Source organism: Penaeus monodon, chromosome 3, assembly GCF_015228065.2.
Source record: "Penaeus monodon isolate SGIC_2016 chromosome 3, NSTDA_Pmon_1, whole genome shotgun sequence".
Lineage (NCBI taxonomy): Eukaryota > Metazoa > Arthropoda > Malacostraca > Decapoda > Penaeidae > Penaeus > Penaeus monodon.
Window position 1 is genome coordinate 2,446,051 of NC_051388.1, and position 22,500 is coordinate 2,468,550.

At 38.7% G+C, this 22,500-nt stretch overlaps 1 protein-coding gene across 17 annotated transcripts in view; it reads right to left on the reverse strand.

Annotated features, from left to right (window-relative positions):
• The window catches only part of LOC119590258 (hornerin-like), a 177,430-nt gene that overhangs the window by 154,337 nt on the left and 593 nt on the right, over nucleotides 1–22,500 (reverse strand). The window lies entirely within an intron of this gene.

Genomic DNA, 22,500 nt, shown 5'->3' on the forward strand with positions numbered 1-22,500 from the left:
ACCAGTTGCTGTGTGACGTCATCACTTACCTGGGGAGAGAAACATATAATTAGTTATTGGAAAGAGAGAAAGAAATATATAATTATATGTTAGGTATTAGGGGGAAAAAATTATAAGATTTATTAGAAATTAAAGTTAGGAGATTTATAAAGAAAATAATTTTTTTTTTTTTTTGTAAATTTATGTGTGCAGATAATTATGAAATGGAGCGAAATACGGTATTTCTCTGGTATATATTAGAAAGAGAAAAACAAGGAAAAAAAGACAAAGATGACTTAAAAGCAAGAAAATAGCAAAATAATAATAATAATAATAATAATAATAATAATAATAATAATAATAATAATAATAATAATAATAATAATTAATAATAATGATAGATAACAATAATAATAAATAGATAAATAAATAAATAAATAATAATTATAAAATATATAAAGTAATATAATCCTAAAAAAAAAAAGATAATCCTACAAAAAAAAAAAAAAAAAAAAAATCATCAATTTTACGACAACCTAAAATATCCACGACCAAATAACCGCAAAATCGCCGGACACTTTATATCAACAAAATCCAAAAGATTCCTAAGTCATGCTGCTCGCCACCCCCCCTCCCCCCCCCCACGGGATTTAGCTCTAACGACTCAGCTGTGCGAGATGCTGCCCAGTAATAGTTTAAGGATCACAAAGTCTTAAAAGTCTAAGGAGTTAGAAGTTTAAGGAGTCACAGAAAGTCTTAAAGAGTCTTAAAGAGTTTTAGAAAGGGATTTAGCTCCAACGATTCCCAGCTGTTGCGAGATGCTGCCCAGTATATTAGTATGTTTTTGGGCATGTCACTGTGGATTTAAGACTCCTTATGACTCGTTAAGACTACTTAGGACTTCTTAAAACTTATTATGACTCGTTAAGACTTTCTGTAAGACTCCTTAAGAAACTCTTTAAGACTTTCTGTGACTCCTTAAAACTTCCTAAAACTCCTTAAGACTCTTTAAGACTTTCTGTGACTCCTTAAAACTTCCTGAAACTCCCTAAGACTCTTTAAGACTTTCCGAGACTTTCTCGAGACTCCCCTAAACTTGCTTACAGAATACTACGGTCTTTCTGCGAAGACTAGCGGAATTGAAGACCCCGTTCCCCCCTCCCCCCATCTAAAGTCTTTTTTCCAGCGTCTTCCGAGAGAGCGGGGAGGGAGGGGGAGGGGGGAGGAAGGGGGGAAGAAGAGCGAGTGAGAGGGGGAAGGAGGGAGGGAGAGGAAGAGAGAGAGAGAGAAGAGAGAGAGAGAGAGAGAGAGAGAGAGAGAGAGAGAGAGAGAGAGAGAGAGAGAGAGAGAGAGAGAGAAGAGAGAGAGAGAGAGAGAGAGAGAGAGAGAAGAGAAAGAGAGAGAGATACAAACAGACATAAACAGTGAAACAAAGAAAAGAAAAAAAAGAGAGAAGATGCTCATCTCCATATCCCAGCTTCCCTTTTTTTTCAAAGATGAAGCATTTTCTTCTCGCAAGCAGTCCGTGCGTGTTTTAAAATCGACCCACTTGTGTGCCGAACGATAGGCCACGTGATCAGTTCAAGAAGACAGTATCACGCTACTTCACACTCGTTTGTCATGTCAATACTGCGGTTTCCTTCGTGCAGTTTGTCTTGTTAAGTGCGCATGTAGAGTGAGTGAATGGAAGAGTGAAGCTTGACGAAAAAATGTGCTTCGAACTGTAGGAGTTGAATGCGCATTGTGAATCGTTTTATTATTATTTTTTTTTTTGGTGGGGTGGGGTGGGTGGGGGTGGGACAGGGTGGGGTGTTGATTTGTGTTCTTAAAATGTGAGTATATATATTTCTTTTCGAATATTTCGGTGTGTATTTGTTTTGTGTGTGTGTATTTGTTGTAGTTTTGTAGCAACTGCATAAAAGTCATATATCTAAATTCATCAAATTAATATATTCGTTTCTTTACGAACTATGCATTTTGATTAAACTTTTCAGTTAAATGCATATTTTTTTCTCTTATTTACATATTCAATATATTCTCTTTTTATTTTACTTTATATATTGTTTTTCTTTCCTTCTCTTTTTCCTTTTTATCTTTAATTTACATATCCTTGTTTTTTTTATTCAGTTTACACATTCCTGTTCTCACTTAATCTGCATATTCTCCTTTTTTCCGCTTTAGTCTCTTCATTATACTTGATCCTCCTTCGAATCCCTTTACTGGAACCTATATTTCAAGGCTGACAGCGTGGGATACAAGACAAGTGAAGTTGTGTCAATAAGAGCATTGGATTCCACTGATGCATAAACGCCGGTGACTTGCTCGTTTCGTGTAAATATTGCATACTCTGTGAAGATTTTTTTTTTTTCACGCGCGCATGCAGATACAAATTCTGTGTCTATCTGTTTGTCTTTTTTTTTTTCTTTATTTCTGTCTCTTTCTGTCTTATTTGTTTATTTATTTATTTCGGTCTGTTTTTCTTTCTTTCTTCTCTCTTTCCCTTTCCTCACTTTCTTTTCTTCTCTCTCTCTCTCACTCTCTCTCTTTCACACACACACATACACGAACCCCCCCACCCCACCCACCCACACACACACACACACACACACACACACACACACACACACACACACACACACACACACCTTGTTGTCGTCATAATTACAAGTATAACGAATGATTCAGAAGTGGCCAACACCCTTGCGAAAAAAATGACCACGATGAGATATAATACGAAGATTCTCATTTTCTTTTGAGCTTTGACAGTTCAAAATTTACACGTTGGTGAGCAAGCGAAAGAGAGAGAATGAGAGAATGAAAAAGAGAAGACGGGAGAGACAGGGAGAGATGGATAGATAGGTAGATTGGTAGAAAGACAGGTAGATAGATAGGTTGATACAGAGGGAGAAGGAAAGGGAGGGAGAAAGAGAAAGAAAGAAAGAAAGAGAGAGAGAGAGAGAGAGAGAGATTGAGACTGACAAAATCAAAAATAAGAACAAGCAGATAAAGAGAGACAAATCGAAAAAAAAACACGAAACAAAAACAAAAAAAAAAAAAACTATATAACGGAAACTCTTCACGCAACGCCCACAACGAAAATCACAGACAGCAGCGCATAAACTCGGTCGTTAATCACACACCGTGGCGTCACCCCTGGAGAATCCGAAACGCCGATGGAAATAAAACCTGTGTTACGTCAGGATCTTCGTTTCGGTCGCCGCGGACACATACACATATGAACACATGCGAACACACGCACATACACTTGCATACGAAGATACGCACACATATACGAACACACGGAAATATACGAACACAAACATGCGAACACACGCACACACATATACGAACCACACACACACACACGAACACACGCACGCCTCCCCCCACACACACACACACCTTCTCCGTCTCGCTTTTCGGTCCCCGTCATTTCCACGGGATAATTACAACGTAGCCATGAGAATTCCTGTGTGATAATGGTGGCCATCTCGAAGAAAAGTGGAGTAGGTGGAGTTTGTACAAGGCCACTGCAGAGTAACGTGGGTGGCTGGGAAAAAGGATGGTGAGGGAACTGTACTGAAGCTAATTATAAAGGATGGGGATGATGGTGATGCTGATGGTGGTGGTGGTGGTGATGATAACGATGGAGATGTAATAATAATGATAATAATAATTATAATCTTAATAATAATATGAATATTAATAATAATATTAATAATAACAATAATAATAATGATGACGTGATTATAACGATGATGTTGATGATGATGACGATGATAACGATGGAGATATGATTATGATGATGATGATGATAATGATAATGATAATAATAATAATAATAATTGCATAAATAACAACAATGATAATGATAATAATAATAATAATAATAATAATAATAATAACAATAATAATAATAATAATAATGCTAACAAAGATAATAGTAATAACAATACGAACACTAATAATAGTAATAACAATGATGGAAATTATGCTAATAATAGTAAATACATCAATAATATTAGAAACAACAGTAAAAAAACATATATTTCGTAAAGCTGCTCTTACAAAACTAAAATTAACCTCTTGTACGTAATTAAATATCTTTGTAGCGTTTGGGATGCGAGGTATGAGTTACAAGACACCACAGGTAAAAACTATAATGATTTGTACATAAATAATGTGTGTGTGTGATTTATACACTTGCATATATATACAGAGAGAGAAGAGAAGAGAGAGAGAGAGAGAGAGAGAGAGAGAGAGGGAGAGGGAGGGAGGGAGGGAGAGAGAGAGAGAGAGAGGAGAGAGAGAGGAGGGAAGGAGGAGAGAGAGAGAGAGAGAAGAGAGAGAGGGGGGAGGGAGGAGGAGGTGAGGAGGGGAGAGAGAGAGAGAGGGGGGGAGGGAGGGAGAGAGAGAGTTTATACGTATATAGACAAATGCTATATGAGTTACTGTACGTCATTTTACTTCTAAAAGACTTTTTTTCTCTCTTCTCTCATAATATAAGAAATTACAGTAGTGAGGCTCCATCTTGACCCTCGACAAACTGCACGGAAATGTAAACCCGAGCAAGAGAACCATTTTGTGAAGCATGATTCGAACACGTTTGCCAAATGATCTTTATCTCCATTTCGATCGCGGGAAGAAGGGGAAGAGAGAAAGATGAGGGAAAAGGAAAGAAAGGGAAAGAGGGAAGAGAAAAAGAAAGGAAAGGAGAAAGAGGGAAGAGAAAAGAAAGAAGAGGGAAGAACGGGCTAGTCCCAAGGTCGTTTGAAACTGTTCACGAAGAGAGCAAAGAACGACCACGAGATCTGTTCGGATTCTCACATTCTCAACAGTAATCAAGCTCTTGGGTTCTCTCTCCCTCACGCACACACACACACACACACATACACGTACACACGTTACCATTTAGCAACCGCGGGAAATGATCACGGTTTTGGGTTATAATGGATAGCTATCGAGTCGTTTGTTTCGAAGCCTCGCCCAACAGGATTCGGACACGCCCTCGAAGCAGCGGTGGTCAGGCGGTCTCGCAATGTCCGGACTTATTTTTTTGAGTGTGCGAATAACAGGAGGGAGAAAGGGAGAGTAGGAAGAGAGAAGAGGGGAGGAGGGAGGGGGGAGAAGAAGGAGGAAAGAAGGAAGAGAGAAAGGGAAAATGGAAGAGAGAAGCGGGAAGAGAAAGGGGAGAGAAGAGGGAAGAGAGGAAAAAGGGAAGAGGATGAGGAGAGAGGAAAAAGACGAAAGAAAGAAGAGAGAGAGAGGGAGAGAGAGAGAGAGAGAGAGAAACAAAATAATAGATAATACAAAAGACAGACAAACAGACCGATAGACAAATAGATACACAGAGAGTAGAATAACACTACCGAACCATTGTGGAGTTACATAATTCCTCTTATAAGACCAACATAGAAAAATAACGAGGAATTCCTTCATACTTAAAGTCATATCATCGTAAAACAAATACCTTTTTTTTTTTTTTTTTTTTTAGTTAAATACAGCAAATCTTCATTCACATTTAACAAAAGCCCTTCCCGATTTATAACTTATTAGGAGTAAAAATCCGCTCGTTATGGCGAAACTTCCCAAGAACATCGTTTACAAAATTTATATATACTTAGATATCGGGGCGGGGGAAAAAATGCTAAATGATTTCACAGGTCGACATTTTGTATGTGAAAATTATGAAGTAATATTTCCCAACTTACTAAATCCAAAAAGGTGACCTGCTTCGTTTGATTCTTGGGGGGGGGGGGGGAGGGAAGGGGGGAGGGAGGGAGGGGAGGGAGGGAGGGAGAGAGAGAGAGAGAGAGAGAGACAGAGAGAGAGAGAGAAAGATAGAAATAGATAGACAGAGAGACAGAAAGAAAGAAAAAAGAGAAGACGATGAATGGACAAAGAGACGAATAGAAATAGTGATAAAGACAGAGAGAGAGAGAGAGAGAGAGAGAGAGAGAGAGAGAGAGAGAGAGAGAGAGAGAGAGAGAGGTGAAAAAGTGACAGAGTAAGAATTAATTAAATTATATCTTGCATTTGTTATTCTTCAATGTCTGTTATTACGAAACAAGACAAATAAATACATCTTTGATTTTTTTTTGGTCTTTGAAGTTAAGAGAAAATTGCAATCATCGTCTTGATCAAATCTCTTGATATTTACGCTTGATTTATCTCACGGTGTTGCAAACACACACACGCACACGCACACACACTTCCCCCTCCCCCCTTTCCTCTTTCCTCCTCCCCCCCTTCCTGTAACAACTGTAACTACTGTATAATTTTAATTTTTTTTTTTTTCCTTAGGATTAAAACTTTTTCGGTTTTGTAAAATAATGTAAATAGTCATATACAAGATGACTACTAATAGTGCTAGACGTTCTAGTAATACATTTATATTTAGTTAAATCCAAATATGAAAATATGTGTTATGTGACTGATAACTAATGTATGTATGTATATATCTTTATGTTGGTATTTATACATTGTACAACATCATTAACTGCTTTTCCCTGGGCCTTCTTAAAGGAGGGGGCAGCCATGTTATATAATGTATAATACCTTTTCGTATTTTCTAATAATTGACTAAAGAAATTACTTAATTCTGATGCTAATTCTCATCCTCTTTCCTCCCCCTCCCCCTCTTCTCCAACACCCTTTAAACCCCTTCCCCTCCCTCCCTCCCCCCCACGCCAAACACACGTGATTAAGAAACGAAATTCCCGAATGAATAACACGGGGTCACTTACCTCTTATAAACCTACCCTTTTCTATCCCCTTCCCCTCCTTTCCCTCTCTTCTCCCCCCTCCCCCACCACCCACCCACACCACACCAAACACACTCACCCACCTACCCTCCCACACACACACACCAAAAACACTCACCCACCTACCCTCCCACACCCACACACCTACCCTCCCACACACACACACACACACCCACACGTGATTAAGAACAGCAATTTTTGAATGAATGACGAGGCGCCCACTCAGCTGACCTCAAGCGTAGACCTATATAAAGCGCGATACAGAAACGGATATGATTCACAAGTCGACCGCGGGCTATAAATCTTCAGCATATGATTCATCAGCTGACGAGAGTAACTTCAAAGTGAAAGCTGTTTGTGAGATGATGTGATTCATAGAATGGGGTATTGTCATTATTGTCATTATTATTATGATTAGTAGTAGTTACGATGTTATCATTTTAGTGTAATGCACAAATATCTTAATATGTGAAGAGAAAATCACAGGAGGATAAGGAGAGTGAGAAAGAGAGAGAGAGAGAGAGAGAGAGAGAGAGAGAGAGAGAGAGAGAGAGAGAGTGAGAGAGAGAGAGAGAGAGAGAGAGAGAGAGAGAGAGAGGAGAGGAGAGGAAGAGAGAGGAGGGGAGGCGGAGAGGAGAGGAGAAGAGAGAAGAAGAAAGAGCGAAAAGAGCGAGAGCGAGAGCGAACGAGCGAGAGAGAGAGAGAGAGACAGAAAGAAAGAATGCGAAAAGGCACAAATAGATAAATGGATTAATCTTATTTTCTTTATTTAATGGATGAATGTCAACCAGAATGTAAGAACGCGATGAACAATACTACAACTTCAAAACACGATGACTAATAGGTACTACAACTCAAGAACAGGTAGAAGAACACGTACTCTGATTTAAATGTGTGAAGAACTGACATGAGAACACAAAAAAATGCATAGATTACATAGTACATAACATGCAGAAGAACAGGTACTTAAACTGAACGAAATACCGAGAGAGAGAGAGAGAGAGAGAGAGAGAGAGAGAGAGAGAGAGAGAGAGAGAGAGAGAGAGAGAGAGAGAGAGAGAGAGAGAGAGAGAGAGAGAGAGAGAGAAGAGAGAGAGAAACACAAGAGAGAGAGAAACAGAGACAGACAAACATACAAACAAACATTTTAGAAAAAGGAACGAAATCAACCCAACCTAAAAATAACTACGAGAACCACGAGCGAAATGAGCGAAATTCATCCGAAATGAGCGATCGCACGAGAGAGAAAATCGCACGAAATGCCAAGGAAAATGGAACGGCACAACTCGAAAAGGGAAAATTGATAAGAATACGTCAAGGTAAGTAATGAAAGTGACCTGAAAACGGACGATAAAAAAACGGAATTGGAGAGCGATGGAGGAGGAGGAGGAGGAGGAGGAGGAGGAGAGGAGGAAAGGGAGGAGGAGGAGGAGGAGAAAGAGGAGGAGGTAGAGGTAGAGGTAGAGGAGGAAGAGGAAGAGGAAGAGGAGGAAGAAGAATTAACGTAACATAAAGTCAGTATACACATACTTCCACACCAACACAAATCTGCATCGATACATACATGATCATTAACCACAACCACCGCGGGATATAAACGCAAAAAAAAAAAAAAAAAAAAAAAAAAAAAAAAAAAACGTAGACATGACCGCTATTCCACAATATAGTCGTATGTTGATATCTATAGAATCAAGTATAAAAGGTAGAGAGAGAGAGAGAGAGAGAGAGAGAGAGAGAGAGAGAGAGAGAGAGAGAGAGAGAGAGAGAGAGAGAGAGAGAGAGAGAGGAGAGAGGAGAGAGGAGAGAGAGAGAGAGAGGAGAGAAAGAGAGAGAAGAGAGAGAGAGAGAGAGAGAGAGAGAGAGAGAGAATGAAGAGAAGTGAAGAAAGAAAAGAGAATGAAAAGTAGTAAAATTACAAATTAAAAACAATCACGTCAAGAAGAGAATAATCCGATTTGCAAATTTCTTATCATTACGCCTATTTTTATCGTATCTATATAAACATTATCATACCTATGTGAATATAAGTAAACACAAGGTATTTTAAACATCGCACAGTTTAACCGCCTCTTCTGTAAAACTGAATTTAGAATCCTCGCAGAAAAGAAAAAGAAAAAAAAATCAACTACTCCCAAGGATAATGGTAGCGTTTAAGAGTCAGCCCCATTGTTTAAGTCTGGTTCATCACTAGAAGCAGTAGCACAGGTGAATATCAATTACTAGCTTGATTTTTTTTTTTTTAGCCTATCTCTCTCTCTGTAGCTTTTTCTTTCACTGACACTGACTCTCTACTTCACTCTCCCTTTCTCTGACACTAACACACTCTCTCCTTTCCCTTTCTCTCTCTACTTCACTCTCCCTTTCTCTGACACTAACACACTCTCTCCTTTCCCTTTCTCTCTCTACTTCACTCTCCCTTTCTCTGATACTAACACACTCTCTCCTTTCCCTCTCGCTCTGTCTCTTCTGTCTGTCTGTTTCTCTTCTCTCTCTCTTCTATCTGTCTCTTTCTTTCTCTCCCCCCCCTCTCTCTCTCTCCCTCCCTTGCTCGACACAAAGACCGAGCTGCCAACACAATCCATATTGCGTGATTGGTATTGCTTCTGTATCTCGCGTGAGAAGCAAAATTGTCTCTGAAACCACACTATATGCACATATTATGCAATTTTTACGTCACGGTGACGCTCTACATACACTGAACCTTCTGTAAAGGTAGTGAAAGATACCGTTTGTATTTATGGAATGTATATTTATCTAAATACTGAGAGATATGCGTTACAACCAACGCCATAAAGGTATCTAGATCAAACACGGTTACTGCCCATTCATAATCATCATATAATTTATCTGTACTAAATCTCCAATTTCAAAACGACTTCCAAAAGTCTGGCCATATAAGCAAGAACAAATCGACACACACACACACACACGCCTAAAAATACAGAACAAAATATTCTAAAAGACAGTTCTGCCAGTGTAAATAACACAGAACTCTGTATTTGTGTTCGCGCGTGACGTCAACTAGAGCACCTTTCTCCCATTGGGTGAGAGGCGATGACGTAACGAACCAGTAGTGACGTCATCAAGGTCAATGTACCAGGAAAGTTGATGTCCTTAACAAGGTAAACAGGCGAGGGTTTACGATGGTCGGAACATCAGTCCTGGTAATTTGAAGTAGAGGATAATTGAGAGAGTATTGATGGAAAGTAGTTGGAGAGAGAGGGAGAGAAAGAGAGGGAGGGAGGGAAGGAAAGAGAGAGAGGGAGGAGAGAGAGAGAGAGAGAGAGAGGGAGGAGGAGAGGAGAGAGAGAGAGAGAGAGAGAGAGAGAGGAAGAGAAGGGGAGAGGAGAGAGAGAGAGAGAGAGAGAGAAGAGAGAGAGAGAGAAGAGAGAGAGAGAGAGAGAGAGAGAGAGACGAAGCCAACAAAGAAAGTATCGATAACAAAATAACCTTCCACTTTACACTTCGACCAAGACCTGCATCGCTGACTTTGAAATTCTACGCGATGAGTTTTGTGAAACCTCTTCCATTCAATAACTCTCCCAAACTCCTCCTAAAAAAGGAAGAAAAAATCGATGTCATTCTTTACTTTTTTTTTGTTTTTATCGACTACGCTGTGGTTGTAGATTTTCTTTATTACGTTAATCGTTCATCTGCTTCGTGTTCTGAATGAGCCTGGGGTGTTTATCATTTGTTTGTTTGTTTGTTTTGTTTTTGTTTTTAAGTGTATCCTATGATTCGTTAATGTCTTGTTTACTTCCCTTAAAAAAATGTTTAACCTCTTTTCTGATTCTTTTGTTTTGTTTTCTCTCTTTTTCCTTCTTTCGCTATTGCTCTCTGTCTCTCTCCTGGTCTTCTTTCGCTTGGCTTTCTTTGTTCACCCTTTCGTCCATACTTCGATCTCTATTTCCATTTACCCCATCTTCTTAAAATTAGTGTTCAAACTCCCCTTTCATTATCCTTCAACGAAAAAAAAACTGAAAGGAAGATATAAAAGGGAGGGAAAAAAAAGGGAAAAAAATCGCTAGGCCGACCCTAAGACCCGGATGTGGGAAGCCGGTTCCCCCCCCCCCTCCTTCCTCAGGCTTTCCTAAGGAAGGGGGAGGGGGAGGGGAGGAAGGAGGGTGGAGGGTGGAGGAAGGAAGAGGGGGAGGAGGAGAGGGGGAGGAGGAGAGGGGGAGGAGGAGGAGAGGAGGGGGAGGAGGAGGGGGAGGAGGAGGAGGAGGAGGAGGAGGAGGAGGAGAAGGAGAAGGAGAAGAGGAGGAGGAGGGGGAGGAGGAGGAGAGGAGGAGAAAGAGGAAGATGTGGAAGAAAAGGAGATGAAGAAAAAGAAAAGTAGAAAAAGACACAGACAAAGAAAAAGAAAAAGAAAAAAAATAAGAAAGAGGAAAAGAAAAAGGAATAGAAGAAGAAAATAAGTGTAGAAAGAGCTGACGATACTTTACTGCACCCGACGGCCAACAGGCGAAAACTAAACCAAGAAGACAAACCTCGCTACCGATAACGCCCCGGAAACCTTGTGATTGGCCCGTGCTTTATCGCCCCTTTTTGAATCTGCACCAATCACGACGCGAGAATTCGCTCCCGAGTCGACAGCTGATTAACGGACTTTAACGGATTTTTTTATCGAACTTTTTTCTTCCATACATGTCACTCTGTCTTCAGTTTCAGGGCAGATAGCACGGCTGATGGATTTAGTGTTCATTAAATGACGCAACATTTTTTTCCTTCTTCAGTTTTGCTTGTTTTGTGGTCAGTGAAGACCGTTTGAACCACGTCAAGTAGAAGTAAGAAAAGTACATGAGAGAGAGAGAGAGAGAGAGAGGAGAGAGAGAGAAGAGAGGAGAGAGAAGAGAGAGAGGAAGAAGAGAGAGATAGGAAAGAGAAGAGAGAGAAAGAGAGAAGAGAGAAAGAGAGAGAGATAGATAGAGAGAGAGTGAGAGAGAGAGAGAGGAGAGAGAGAGAGAGGAGAGAGGGAGAGAGAGGAGAGAGAGAAGAGAGAGGAGAAGAGAAAAAAGAGAGGAAAGAGAAAGGAGGGACAGGAGGAGAGAGAGAGAGAGAGAGAAGAAGAAGAAAGGGACGGGAGAGAGAGAGAGCGGCGCTACCCACTCCCTGAACTATATTTAATATTTACAAACTCCCGTGTCACACTTACAGCAATAATATTTTGAAGCCACGTTAGCAGCAGCTGCAGAAACGTTAAGTAGGTTGAACTTACAGATTGACAAGCAGGAGCAGTGGCTGTTAGCGCTGTTTTTGCCCCCACGTCCCTGGCCTACAGCCCGGCATAAGAACGAAAGAAAGAGAATATTTTGCATAACTGGTATTTAGCTGCCGTGTTTAAGGGAACATTATTGGAACGCGGGGCCTACGGAGTGACAAACTGCAATCAAAGTCTCTTGCAAAAAGAGAGAGAAAGAAAAAAAAATCCTACCGATTGACAAACTGCAATTACATGTCTTAAAAAAAAAAAAAAAAAAAATAAACAAAAAAAAAAAAAAAAAAAAAAAAAACTAGCCGCGTAAATCACCTCTGGTTCACGTCGCCACAATAACTCTTACGATAAAACAACATTACTTGGGAATTCGAGGGAAGAAGAAGAAAACACCACACACAGCCTCGAGGAACGAAAAACAAACAAACAAACAAACAACGGAAAAACGTTTTAAAAAATCGACCACGCAAGCGGGCCATATGGGTTTGTATGTTAATGACCTTGGCTCCCTTGCGCAATCTTCATTTTTTAGCCTCTCACGCAGACCGTGGGGTGCTGGCGAGGCGGGGGTACTCTCTCGCTGTTTTTGCTCTCGCTCTGTTTTTGTGGCCGGAGCTGTGAAGGCTGGCTTGTTTCTTGTGTTATATAGCGCCAGGGGTTATAGGGCAGCTGTACATTAAGCAGGGTTGAGCGTCCGAAATATCATTTGGGAGCTGCGGTTTTTCTCTGGAAACTTAGATGGTTGCTTTAGCTGGGGTCGTTAGCGCTCTCGTCTCTCTCTCTCTCTCTCTGTCTCTCTCTCTCTCTCTCTCTCTCTCTCTCTCTCTCTCTCTCTCCTCCCTCCCTCTCCCCCCTCTCATATTTTTTCTTTCAGCTCTCATTCTTTCTCTTTCCCTCTCCCTTCTAACTCTGTTTATATCCTTCCCGAACGCCAAAGACAATAAAACAAACGAGAATAATCAACGAAAATGACGTAGTAAAGCTAACGAGTCGAGCATATAGGTCATCCCAGGTAGCAACACCGAGAGAGCGAGAGATACATACATATAGACTGAGAGAGAGGGAGGGAGAGGGAGAGGAGAGGGGGAGAGGGAGGGAGAGAGGGGGAGAGGGAGAGGGGGAAAGGGAGAGAGAGAGAGAGAGAGGGAGGGAGAGAGAGAGAGGGAGAGAGAGGGGGAGAGGGAGGGAGAGAGAGAGGGGGAGAGGGAGGAGAGAGAGAGAGAGAGGGGGGAACGGGAGGGAGAGAGAGAGGGGGAGAGGGAGGGAGAGAGAGAGGGAGAGAGTGAAGAAAAAGAGAAACAGACACAGACAGACACAGACAACAACAGAGGGTGAGCGTGAGTAGTTGTGTTGTTACCGGCAACTCGCAGTTTACCACGCCCTTACGTGTTTCCGTTGGCGACTATGAACGTCTTTTTCAAGGAGCGACAAGGCACGACTTGAGACCCTTATACGAGCGTGTATTGCAGTAAAAAGAAAATATTATAATGTCGTTTTGCCTTTGCATGAGGCAACTGGGTTATTTGTTGCTTGGGGCCTGGGAGAGGAGAGGGAGAAATGACTCTAGAAACGAATATATATATACAAAAAGAAAAAAAAGAATAAAAATTCTTAAGAGTTACAATGTTCTCAGATGAAGAACTATTGCCCGTTTCATCATGGAGATAAGAGGGAATAAAGAGAACTGAAACATACCCTGCTAAAGAAAGGACTTAGGAAATTGACAAGCAAAAGCGTCAATACGAACGAGGAGGTACTTAGGGGCAAATAACCAGTGGATACGCCCCTGTGCCGAGCGTGTCCGAATACGATTGTTAAACTCGAAAAGAGTAATCTGCCGACCACACAAAAGAGACCGAAGAAATGAAGAGAGCATTGCGTGCACGTGTGTGTGTGTGTGTGTGTGTGTGTGTGTGTGTGTGTGTGTGTGTGTGTGTGTGTGTGTGTGTGTGTGTGTGTGTGTGTGTGTGTGTGTGTGTGTGTTTGTTTTAGTATGTTTGTCCATGTGTCCACGCATTTATTGCTGTATATAATTGCATTTAATAAACCTAGATCACACCTCCCCCTAACCCCCTGCCACTCGCCCTTACCCCCCACACAAGTCAAGAACCACAACTAAAGTGACCCCCTTTCCCCCTCCCCTCTCCCCCTTCTCACCTCAGCTCTCCCCCTCTCCCTTCACCTCTTCCCCCTCTTCCCTCACCTCTTCCCCCTCTTCCCTCACCTCTTCCCTCTACCTCTTCCCCCTCTCTCCCCTCACCCCCCTACTTCCCCACCAAAGGCAGAACCAGATACAGACAAGAAACACGAAAGGTTCATAACCCGACCTCAAGACACTTCAGCTCAACACGGCAAGGCGTTTCTCACAGAATAAAAGCAGGTTCGGCAGATAACGTGGTCTTAGGTCTTGTCAGGTCTGCTTTGGGTCCTGTTTTATCAAGCTTTATCTCTATGCATGGCTGTTCGTTTTTCTCTCCTTTCTCTCTCTCTCTCTCTCTCTCGTTCCTTATGGTCTCGACAGTGTTGGGTTGTTAGTTGTTTGCTTTATTATTACGGTAGTATTGTAGTGTAATGTTTATTGTTGTTATCATTATCTTTTAATGTTTACTCTTGTTACTGTCAGTATATTTTAATGTTTATTATTGCAGTTATCACTATATTTCAATGTTTACTGTAACCGTCACTATATTTTAATGTTTAATGTTTTTACCATCACTATGTTATAATGTTTACTCTTGTTACCATCACCATCGGTATTACTTATGACCTTTCTCATTATCACTGTTATCACTGCCTTTATCATTTATTTGTTGTCAATACTACCATAGCAACATTCTTTTATAGCTATTATTGCTAGATTGTCAACGATGTTCTACATTGTTGCATATATTCTTCGTGATGACATTAGCAATTCTAATTTGGTTTACATCACCGAGTCTACTTTTAATATTGATAACACATTTACTATGATCATTCAATCACTGAAAAATGATTGACAGGTATTTATCATTTGTATTAAATCATATTCTCACAACTGTTGTCATTCTCGATAGAGCCACGATTTCTAATGCTAATTCTAAGTATTATGGTTACTGTTTCTATCACTACTTCCATACCAAGTGTTAGTAGTAATATCAGTAGTGTTAATAATAGTAGCTATATTGCCATTAATATGATCATGACTACTGTTACTACTATCAATGGTAGCCTTTACCATGTCATTACAATCATGACCACTGGACTGATACCACTATTATTGTTTTTATCGTTACAGTAATAGTAATAGTTGTTACTGCTGTTGATATTATTGTCTTTCCATCATCAATACTATCGGAAGTGGTAATAACATAATAGATAATAGTCATAGTAGATTTAGCAACTACAGAACGCACTGTTATAAATATTAGGTTTTGTTTGCACCATATATATATATATACACATCTTTTTTGTCATTACTACTGTTACCGTCATTATCGAAATTAGTTCAATAAAACACCCCTATTTATGTCACATCGTTATCATTATCAGTAATGATACTGTTATAATTATCAGTATTATTTAATTCAAAGTCCATTCTTGCCATGTAATAATAATCACATTATCACATCGTTATAGTTATTATCATTATCAATATTCCTCAACTCATATCCCCCTCCCGTTCTTGCCATACCATCGTTGTGATTATTTAGAATTATCATCATTATCAATAGTACTTCACTTAAACTGCTGCAGTTCTTGCCATATCGTTATAAGCATCAGTAATTGCAACTTAGCATCATCATTATCAATATTACTCTACTCGAACAGTCCTATTCTTGTTATATATTCATAATTATCATCATCATAACATAACTACCACACTCACCAGTATTGCTTTACTTAAACAACCCCATTCTTGTCATTATATAATTATCATAATCATAACATAATATTACTATTAATATTACAATATTACTATACTCTAATAGCCCATTCTTGTCACTTGTGATTATTATTATATCATCATAACATTATAACTATCACAATCATCTATATTACTATACACTAAAAGCCCCACTATTGGCGTATCGTTATAATCATCACCATCAATATTACAAACAGCCTTATTATTGCCATATCGTTATAATCATCACAATCAATATTACTTCACACAAACGGGCTTACTCTTGCCTTATCGTTATAAGCCCCACGTTCAGTAGCCTTTAACCTGTTCAGCCAGAAACGGGTTGAACACTTTTCCTCGGGAGAAGCTGGACTGTTGGCCGTGTTATGCCGTAACACATAACTCAAAAGGACGTGGACAAGGAGTAAATAATTAGCACGATTAAGCCTAGTTTAGCGTGGACGTTGTATGTGATTTTCGACCGTCGAGATTCGGCTTGCCGTACGCGTAAAATTGGGGGCAAATTAAAGTGAAAGTTTTTTTTTTTCTTTTGTTTATTACGGTTGTTTGTATGTTTGTTTGTTTGTTTGTTTCGTCGATTTATGTTCTTTTTCTCTTGATATCTTTCTGTGTGAAGTATAACTTGAGCGACAAAATTTGTTTGAAATAGGAATATACCGTTTGTATGTATAAGCGTATATTTATATAATCTTATATAGTTATATTAAATATACATGCATATATACACATGGACATACTTATACATTTATACATACATACGTACGCACGTGTGTATTTTTATACATGTATGCATTCATTTCAATCTTTTTAATAATAATGAACAAAATAAAACTCGGGAAAAGACACAACTAAACCATTTTTAGAAATATAACCATAAAAGCGAAAATTAAAAATCTTTTAAGAATATCCACGGTATATTTTCGATTTTTTTTTTTTTTTTTTTTTTTTGTTTTTTTTCTAAGTCAAGTTAAAACCGTTGGACTTGCACCTGTCTTGCCCGCAGCTTGCTTCCAGGCCAAGACTGTCTTGACCGCAAGTTCCTCTCTGCTCTCTTTCCCAATTCTCTTTCCGGTCTTTATTCCTTTTTTATCTTTTTATGTTCTTTCACTTTTTTACTTTTTTTTTGTTTTGTTTCTTTTGTTTTTCGTCCACATTTTTTTCTTTTCTTTTCTTTTCCTCCTCCTCTTCCATTATCCGATGTCTATTTTTTTTCCTCATTTTCTTCACTTCTCTATTCGTATATTATTCTAGTTCTCCCCTCAAGGAGAATATATACATATGTATCTGTATGTTGTCTATAGACACACACACACACACACACACACAACACACACACACACACACACACACACACACAAATATATATATATATATATATATATATATATATATATATATATATATATATATATATATATATATATATATATGAATATAGGTATATAAATACATAAATAAATGTTAAACAAACACACACACACACACACACACACATTTACATACACACATATACATATATATACACACATATATATTTACATAATACGCACAGACATATACAGTATGTATGTGTGTGTGTGTGTGCGTGCGCGCGCATTGATATATATATATATATATATATATATATATATATATATATATATATATATATTATATAAAATACATACATACATATATATATATATATATATATATATATATATATATATATATATATAATATACATATATGTGTATGTATACATATATGTATATATGTACATATACACATATACATATACATATACATACACACACACACACACACACACACACACACACACACACACATAAAATATATATATATATATATATATATATATATATATATATATATATATATATATATACATACATACATACATACATATATAAGTATATGTATATGTACGTGTACGTGATGTACATATACATATACAGTACATATCTCATTTTAACTAGGACTTTTTTTTCCTCTGCTCTCTCTCCCAGTGGCCGATCGTGCCACATCTGCCCTCGTGTGCCATGGTGCCAGCTGGGCGTCCTCGACAAGGCCCTTTGTGGATCTTCACCAAATTCCAAAAGCGAATGTGGCCTTGGCGGTGCGCACGAACGATTGACCCGCGGCCGAACGTGTGTACGTGTGTGTGTGTGTGTGTGTGTAGGGGTGGGGGTGTGCGGGGTGGAGGGGGTTGTGTGTGTGTATGTGTGTAGGGGGCGTGGAGGGGGGAGGGTGGAGGTGTGGTGTGTGTGTGTGTGTGTGTGTGTGTGTGTGTGTGTGTTGTGTGTGTGTGTGTGTGTGTGTGTGTGTGTGTGTGTGTGTGTGTGTGTGTGTGTTTTCATCTGGACGCATGGACTGAATGCCTGAACTAGATTTACTAGGAAGGTTTTTACGTATCAAAGTTATATAAATAAACGGAAAGAGAGAGAGAATGCTTAAAAGTAAAAGTGAAGGTCAAAAAAAATCAAAGCAAACGAGGAGAGAGAGAGAGAGAGAGAGAGAGAGAGAGAGAGAGAGAGAGAAGAGAGAGAGAGAGAGAGAGAGAGAGAGAGAGAGAGAGAGAGAGAGAGAGAGAGAGAGAGAGAGAGAGAGAGAGAGAGAGAGAGGAGAGAGAGGAGAGAGAGAGAGAGAGAGAGAGGAGAGAGAGAGGAGGAGAGAGAGAGAAAAGAGAGAAGAGAGAGAAGAGAGAGAGAGAGAGAGAAGAGAGAGGAGAAGAGAGATCGAAAGAAGGAGCAATAAAAAAAAGAATGTAAGGAACGAAAACGAGAACGAGAGAGAGAGAAACAGAAACAGGAACAAAGAGAGAGAGAGACAGAGAGAGAGAGAGAGAGAGAGAGAGAGAGAGAGAGAGAGAGAGAGAGAGAGAGAGAACACGAAAAAGAGAACGAGATCAAATGAGAAAGAGAAAAAGTGAAATATAAAGAGAGAAACAAAGAGAGAGAAAATGAGAGCAATAGAACGAAAACGAGAACGAGAAAACAGAAACAGAGAGAAGAGAGAGAGAGCGAGAAACAGAAAGAGAAAGAAAGAGTGAGAGAGAGAGCAAGAACGCGAAAACGAGAACGAGATCGAATGAGAAAGAGAGAGAGAGAGAAAAAAAGGTGAAATATAAACCAACTTCGGAGATTTCAATGCCGACGGGACCGAATCCTCAAACAAGCACGTTTTGCTTCTCGGAAAAGCCAGTCGCTTCGGCAAAATCATTCTTCAAGAAATATCATCATCGTCATCGTCATCGTCACCTTTGGCTACAGAATACCTCATCGGAACATGTAGTTTGGCACCGGGTTATATAAAAAGGTAAAAAAAATGAGTGAAAGAGGGGAGGGAGGGAGAGGGAGAGGGAGAGGGAGAAGGAGAAGGAGAAGGAGAAGGAGAGGGAGAGGGAGAAGGAGAAGAAGAGGGAGAAGGAGAGTGAGAGAGAGAGTGAGAGAGAGAGAGAGGTGAGAGAGAGAGAGAGAGAGAGAGAGAGAAGAGAGAGAGAGAGAGAGAGAGAGAGAAAGAAAGAGAAAGAGAAATAAATCAGATCAGAGAGAGAGAGAGAGAGAAAGAGAGCTAAAAACAAAGAAAGAGAAAGATAAATAAATCAGACCAGAGAGAGACAGAGAGAGAGAGAGAAGGGAAAAAAACAGATCATATTACAAGACACATGTTCGCTGCCTGTCATTCACTAAAGAGAATATTCAATTAGCGAGATTTTTCCACGAAAAGGATCACTTTTTGACCTGCCTAATACAAGGCCTTTTGGGGTTCTTTCTATTTTCTCTTTTTTTTTTTTTTTTTTTTGGGGGGGGGGAGATAATTGCGAGTTCTAAAGATGGTCTATTTATGGCTATTTGTTTTTATTTATTTATTTATTTACTGGATTTTGAATAATTTTTTTTTTTCTTAATTCGATTGTTTTACTTTTTTTCAATTTGTCACTCACAGGAAAACACGCATTCTTATATATATATATATATATATATATATATATATATATATATATATATATATATATATATATATATATATATACGTATCTATCTATCTATCTATACATATCTATCTATCAATCTATCTATCTATATTTTTTTTTTCATTGAGAGGTAGCTAAATACACAGAGATCTCTATAGATAAATAGATAGCTACACAAATAAATAAATAGATAGCTATATAGATGAACAAATAGATAGATATACAGGTAAATAGATAGATAGTTCCGCAGATAAAGGGATGTATAGCTATATGTGTATATATATATATATATATATATAATATATATATATATATATATATATATATATAAAAATATAAAACAAACAAACAAACAAATCTTCAACAGTCCACCATCCTTTACCAACACCAACATATGAAAAAAAATATATATTAATGATAAGGCAAAAAACTTGCAAGCATCCTTAAGAACTTGACAATTCGTGACAACGATCATCTCTTGACACTTGGGTGAGTAGCAAGTCAACCTCGCCTGCAAACCATGTCCGAATCCACGACTTGCATTCAACCTCAAGCTGCATGTGTGTGATTGCTGACAGATTGCATTTCAAGATGTTTTGGCGAGGGGGAAAAACTTGGTTGTTGGTGGCAATCGTTATAAAGTAATCTATATTGTGATTTTTAAAAAATGCGTGTTGTTTTCTTTAATGAATTAAGAAGGGGAATTTTGTGTGTGAATTAATGTGTTTATATGTAAGTAGATGGAAAGAGAGAGATTGTTTAAAGAAACTTTGCGAAAGGTAATCAATTCGTCACTTCAGAAAAATCTCACCAAATATTCCATTTTCTCGGTCTTTCTCTCTTCTTTATTCTTTTCTTTATTCTCTTGTTCTCGTTTCTTAATCACACCTGACAGACGAACAAGGCAATAGATCACAAGGCGAGTTATATTTCACGCCATGATGAATGTTAACGTGGGGCGGAATCAACGAAGAATTCACTTTGTAATTCGTTAGACTGCAACGTGATGTGCATGACAGTTGTGCATGACGGGTTTTTTCCTCTCTTTTTTGCGTTCGTTTGTTTTGAGTTTTGAGTCTTTTTCTTTTTTTTTTCTTTTTTCTTTACGTTCGTTTGTTTTGAGATTTTGATTTTTGAGGGAAATTTTGACTTTGGGAATTATATATATGGGTGTGTTTTTTTAAATGATATATTGGGATACGTTATTTGTGTAATAATATTTCAAGGGTGATTTATAATAGAATAATATTTAACACTGAAACTTAGATATATAAGAAAAAAACACTATCATATCAAAATATTCTACCACACCACGTATAATAATTCCATCCTTAAAAAAAAAAAAAAAAAAAAAAAAAAAACGTAAAAAAAAATCATATCTATCATTCATTAATCTCCTGAACCCTCGACTTCTGCATGACAGCACGACTGCATGACCCAATGGACGACCACCTCGACCGCGTGCCAAGGATCTGCCAGGCAGGATCCTCGTGGCGTTGGCAATATCCTACATCGGGATAATCAGATGGGAAGGACGGAGGCGAATATCCTGCTTTAATCCAACTGATTAATTTAATTCAGAATCTATTTTCATTCAGTTTTGATTTGATCGATTAAAAAAACCGTTCTGGGTGGATTTTGTGTGAATAGGAAAGTAAGTGGTGATAAATAGGTGAATGATAATAATATGTATAAATGATGGTGATGATGATGAATATGTATGAATGTAGAGATGATTATAAATAATAAATATAAATATGACAAGAAATTATGTTTGATTAATTGATAATAGAAATTATGATGAATGAATAGATAATACTATGATAAAAACGATAATAACGAATTATCATGAAGATAGATAACAATAAATGTAATAACAGATAAAGATATAAATGACTGAACGAATATCTTAACGATTTTTCCCGTATCTTTTATATCTGAATGATAAAATTAATTGAAACCTTGAACTCAAAAGTCCATTGATCAAGACTTCTTTTTTGGCGAGGTGGAAAATGAGGAGCAGGCAGAAAGAGAGAGAGAGAGAGAGAGAGAGAGAGAGAGAGAGAGAGAGAGAGAGAGAGAGAGAGAGAGAGAGAGAGAGAGAGAGAGAGAGAGAGAGAGAGAGAGAGAGAGAGAGAGAGAGGAGAGAGAGAGAGAGAGAGAGAAGATGATAGATAGATAGATAATGATGAGAAGATAATATGATAGATGTGATAGATGAGAGATAGATGTAGATGGAGAGGAGCGAGAGAGAGAGAGAGACGAGAGAGAGACGAGAGAGAGACCTGTCCTTGAGAGTCTGCGGAAGTAGAGCACTTAGATCGCCCTAGAGGAGAGAGAACGAGCGAGCGGACGCAGACAGGTAGGGAACGGCCGGGTGCAGAGACGAGAGCGAGAGGAGAGGCGAAACAGAGAGAAGAGAGAGAGAGAGAGAGAGAGAGGAGAAGAGAGAGAGGAGAGAGAGAGAGAGAGAGAAGAGGAAGCACGAGAGGCAGGAGAGAGAGGAGAGAGAGAAGAGAGAAGAATAGAAAAGATAGAGATAGAAAGGTTGCATAATGATTTTTGGTGATGATTACGGAGAGAAAGAGAGAGAGTGGGAGAAAAAAAAAAATATATATATATGTGAAAATCACTATGAGGTACTTTTATCTCCCCCTTTTCT